Source organism: Denticeps clupeoides, chromosome 14 (assembly GCF_900700375.1).
Source record: "Denticeps clupeoides chromosome 14, fDenClu1.1, whole genome shotgun sequence".
Taxonomy (NCBI): Eukaryota; Metazoa; Chordata; class Actinopteri; order Clupeiformes; family Denticipitidae; genus Denticeps; species Denticeps clupeoides.
In genome coordinates, this window is record NC_041720.1 from 7,785,715 (window position 1) to 7,791,173 (window position 5,459).

General features: G+C 43.3%; 1 protein-coding gene across 5 annotated transcripts in view; it reads right to left on the minus strand.

The window, feature by feature from the left end:
• tiam2b (TIAM Rac1 associated GEF 2b) overlaps positions 1-2,483 on the minus strand; it is a 31,835-nt gene extending 29,352 nt beyond the window's left edge. For 2 of the 5 annotated variants that reach the window (XM_029002712.1, XM_029002707.1), the window contains exon 1: positions 2,293-2,429. The gene's annotated coding sequence lies outside the window, so the exon portion shown is untranslated. Of the gene's footprint in view, positions 1-2,288 lie in introns of all 5 variants that reach the window. The other 3 variants (XM_029002709.1, XM_029002710.1, XM_029002708.1) reach the window with 3 other exon arrangements.
• Positions 2,484-5,459: the final 2,976 nt, after the last annotated feature.

The following is a 5,459-nucleotide window of genomic DNA, read 5'->3' on the forward strand; positions in this document are numbered from 1 at the left end:
TTTAGCGACTGCTATAGACCACAGTATTGCAAATATTGCAAGTATACAGTGACCCAATATGCAAATATTGCAAACATAACCAAATATTACACTTTTATGTTTTTAACATAAAACATGTGTAACAGGTAGGGTGAAGGTGTGCAAATGGGTAAAAAGTAAAGTGAACGTAAAGTGGCAATTTGTGCAAGATTTTGGGGGGACGGAGTTCAGTCCGATGTAGTGTTGTTGTGCTTGAGAGCTCGTATAGCCTGGCATTGGCATATCAAAATGCACGCAAGCATCGTTGCATAAAGGACGTTCCTGGCGGCGTGAGAAATCGGTACTCTCAGTGCGCTTCCGAGCTAATCGGTCAGAATTAACATTGTTATCGAAATTGTTCCTATATAACATTACTTGGGTTGTTCAACGCTATCGCTTGAAAAGTAACCTAAGCCAAAGCAGAAGCCTATTATCTATAGTCCCTGGGAAATGTTGATATTTTCCCAGTTTATGACGCGATCATTTGTTCATATTAACATTAGACCCTATAACGTTGCCCTGACTTTTGTGTCCTTTGTCCCGTGCCAGTAAGTCACCGGCTGCAGCATATGTAGGGCTCAGTCCAACGATTACTACGGGCCTGCGTTTCCATGACAAAACGGCCTTTTGTGCCGCGCCAAGCGTCCGCTGCAGCCGGCCTTCGGCAGGCCGCCGCGTTTGTTCTCTCCTCCGACACACTCCAGGACCCCCGCCACGCTTTGTGCGAGTGTGTGTGCGAGTGTGTGTGTGTGTGCGCGCTCAGAGTAATTACTCAGGACCCCGTGCCCTCGTGCAGACCACGGCACCACTTCCACCACAACAAAGCCACGTTGTGGGGGTTGGTGCACCGGGACCCCCGAGGGGACTCGCTGAATTAAACAAGAAGACATTTTACGGGCTACATGTGGAGGGTTTTTTCTTTTTTTTTTTTTGCTGTGTAAATTACTGAGAAAGGAAACTTTGTTCAACAAGTGTTGTTTGGGGTCTCATTAAAGAGATGTTCACACTTTGAACGACGCTTTTAAGTGCCTTCAGCCGGGGGCAATAATGAGTATACAGACCAATTCACACAGCTCAGCCTATGTAGAGGTGTAGCTCATATGAAAAATTAAAATCATATTTCATGATAAATGCTACCAAATTTTCACCTTTTCCTCACAATGAACGAGGATTTGGATGAGGATGTGTTTGTGTGAAGTGAGGGGTGTGGGGATGGATCAGGGGATTTCCATCCCGCTGGTGGTGCCAGAAAGATGTGTGAACATTGTGAGAAGAGCAGGTGTCCTTGGGGGAAAGAGAAGATGAAAGGCCGGCCACGTCACTGGTCTGAAAAGAATCTCGATGCATTCCACAGTCAGTGGTCTGGCAGCAGAATCGTTAAATTATAATAATAATAATTATTATTATTATAAATTTTTTTTTTTAATGAAAACCTCAACCCCCACCTCCTCCTTCTCACCAGTGAATTAAAAACAGCTCCAATCCATATTATAACACATTATGCACGTGGCTTCTGATCAAACTGCAACTGGTTTTAATATTTTGGACACTTGTTATCCTTAATCCTTAGCCGGAATGGTAGTAGCCTAGTGGGTAACACACTCGCCTGTGAACCAGAAGACCCAGGTTCAAACCCCACTTACTTCCATTGTGTCCCTGAGCAAGACACTTAACCCTGTGTGTCTCCAGGGGGGGGGGACTGTCCCTGTAACTACTGATCGTAAGATAAGGGCGTCTGGTAAATGCTGTAGATGTTAATTCATTAATATCCATTCGCCGTTGCCCTTTACTCATTACGTTCCACTATATTCAACTAACCCGCGTATTATCACGTTTATCCATCTTTTCCTATACGAGTGTCACAATAATGGTATCTGGGACAGTCTGAACATTTCAGGCGACACTGGAGGTCTCTTGTGGGCACAAACACTTAACACCATGAAGGAACTCCAGAAGCTCCACTCTCCCCGCTTTAATCGCGCACCCCGATATCTACCATATCTACCGAATAAACGCTTTAAAATAAACATTTACAGCATTTATCAGACGCCCTTATCCAGAGCGACTTACAATCAGTAGTTACAGGGACAGTCCCCCCCCTGGAACAACTTAGGGTTAAGTGTCTTGCTCAGGGACACAATGGTAGTACGTGGGATTCGAACCCGGGTCTTCTGGTTCATAGGCGAGTGTGTTACCCACTAGGCTACTACCACCCGCTTCTATGTAAAGAATAAAACCCCCACACGTTTTAACAAGTGCAGCACACGTACATACGTGCAGCGTGACAGGACGGGGGGACATCAGCGGCGGCGACGATCAACTTCGAACCCGATCCCGACTCGGTACTTCACCGCAAATCTTAAATCCCGCACACGCGGCGAACTCACCGGACCTCTCTTTCCGCGTCCCGTCCCTCCCGCCGACTGTCCCCCGGCAGGCTCGGCGTCCCCCGTTCCGCGGCGGACCCCTCCCAGTTTAACCCCCACCGGACCCCGGGCGGGAACATTCAGACACTCCTTCTCTCCGATGCGACTGCGCAAATGCTGCAATATACAAAATGCACGGCGCAGAGCTGTTTGTTTGACACGAGTAATGTATTATTAGGAAATTGTGTTGCGTTTTTGCTGCTAAACGTGACTTCGCTTCCCTTCCAATGTCACACATATCCTTGGATTTAAAAAGAACTCAATTTGATCACATGTGGCCAGAAATTAGGGCCACTTATCTGAATCGGGCCTATTTAAAGAAGGGACATTCCGGACTGAGACGCTGTGTCTCATTATCTAGTAACTGAAGAGGCCTGATCTCAATATACCTGCAACTTTTGACGGTGCCTTTAAACGTGCCAGTCTGATAGACCTAAACTAAAACCAACCAACATACTGCAAGGCCCCTAAATACTCACACCGGGAGGTGTTGGATATATAGTGACATAGATATAGATTTGCCTCTTTGAACCACCTAGTTCAGCAAACCTCTGTGATGGTGATTCTGAAACTGACTGTACTGTGAAAGACCATCTATCTATCTATCTATCTATCTATCTATCTATCTATCTATCTATCTATCTATCTACACACACACATATTATATATATATATATATATATATATATATATATATATATAGAGAGAGAGAGAGAGAGATACCTAAAACCCGAAAACCTATATATTTCTCCAGTAATCATTTTACAAAGCTTTAAATCATACTTAAACTGTCTGGGCTGTGTTGAATTGACACCTAAGTCTGGCATCCCTCTGTTCCCTTTGGGCACTCCATCCTGGTTAGTGACATTTCTACCCCTTGGAGATGTCCCTTCTGCACAGATGGGTTTGCATACATCCCCACTTACCCTATAGACAGCATCTTAACACGCTTTTATTGGCACAGGTCCCACTAGAGGGTTCAGTGCTGTTCCAATTTTGATGTCATTCGTTTTTTTCTGCGGGGCACCACGTTAATGGCCCCTGCAGTCGCTTACAAGCATTTAATCAGCGCTGGAGGGCATGGATGGTGTTGGACAAATGCAATCATTTCACATCATATAACACAGAAACAGACCCAGGACAGTCCTTATTATTATTACTGTTATTATTATTCAGACCTTCTCCACTGAGGCAGAAAAACCATCAGTAAGGATATTGACAGTGTGCATGGGACCAGAAGGAAGCGGATTCTCTGGGAATTCAAATGATAACATGGTTAGAGGGCATAGGAAAGTGTCTTGCATGCTTAATGTTCTCCTCATACTGAAAATAGCATCCTGTAAGATTTGTTTTTGTCAGTCCTTACCAAACGTGGCTCCACAAGAATACAGCGTCCACGCAGGTACATGCCAAGAACAATCTATTTTTTTTTAAACAGTAAATTCTTACATTTATTTTTAGGTTGTCTCTAAATCATCATGGAATGTTGCTTTCAGGCTTCAGGACCACTAAATCACATTATGAAGTTTTTTTTATTTTTTTTAAGTACTGTGGTGGCATCGTGCGGCCTCGGACCACAGCCTTACCACGGAATGTGTGGAACTGTCATTTGACCGTACCCGACCAGACCCAGGCGGCTCTTGGAGACTGAGGCTGTGCATGGAGTAAAACCATCATGACCAGCATCCATGTAAATAAGCTCGCCTTAGTAGGTATTTATGAAGCCGCACATAGTTTTATACCAAACGCATTTTTGAAAAATAATCAGATGGCAACCTAATACGATTTTTTGATGTGAATCCTTGTATGTATATATGACTTGTAGGCACCGCAAATCTCGAGATCTCCTCTCCATTAATGGTGATGTTTACAGTGCTCAGCTCAAGAGGGTCTGGTCCCAGGTGATATAGGCGCCCGTGATCCTCTAGAATAATATGATCGTTTCACAGGAGTGAACACTGACTTATGTCTGAAATCCAGCATTTAATTGGCCTGTTTTGTTAGCCTGTTTTTTGAGAAGGGTTCTTGTGCAAAACAAAGTCCCTCCAAAATCCTGTGAAGTTGCATTGCCAACCATCGATGATGTTCTTGCTAAAGATGTGACTTCTGACATTAATGTAAGGAAGGGAATAGTACTTAATTTGTTGCTCATGTGAGCTAAAGTTTAAAGACGGTGCTGCTTAATTTTAATTTGGGGGGGAAAAACCTACTTTCTAATGCAATTTCACTGTAAATTGTTTTTTTTGACAAATCCTATGCAACAGGAAATTTATTCTGAAGCCAGAATTTCCATTGCTTTTGTTTATCTCGAAGCATGTGTGTATTAGTCTGATATGTGGGACGGCGTTAATAGCACAATTTGTTTGGCTCACAGAAGTCGCGAACTGGTAGACTGTAAATAATTATTCCATGAGAATGAGCAATTTTCTTGAAGTGAATGCTTGTTTTGAAAGACATCTGAGGTTCAGAGGAAGTTGATTTTCGGAATGTCAGTGTGCTACTTGGATGCGAATCCCCATGTAACACAAAGAAGTTGCACATACACGACAGTGGCCTCTAGTGGCATGGCCCAGTAACTACAAAACCTTTCATTGTCATTTAAATCAGGAGTCAAGCCTCTTTGTGCTGTGACACAAAGGCCTGCAACAGATGGCGGTATATTATCTTCGTGTTTTGGCCCCTATTTCTAAAAAAAAAAAACATTCATGAAACTTGTGGTGAGGGTTTTGCACGCATTTATATGCAGGCCAATTCTGATTCTCCGTTGCTATTTCATGGACAGGGCAGATGGCGAGCTGACACCTGAATACCAGAACATCAGATATTGTACAATGGATCAGAATAATCTTTGAACCCAGTGTTTGAGAAAAGCATAAAGTTTTTCATTGCACATTTAGCCTTCAAGTCAGATATTGCTGTTGATGTTTTTTGTAAGGATTATAGTGCAGTAAAATAAAGTAGTATTTACTCAAACCACCGACTCACCAATCACAGACACAAAGCTTAAGGAGTTAA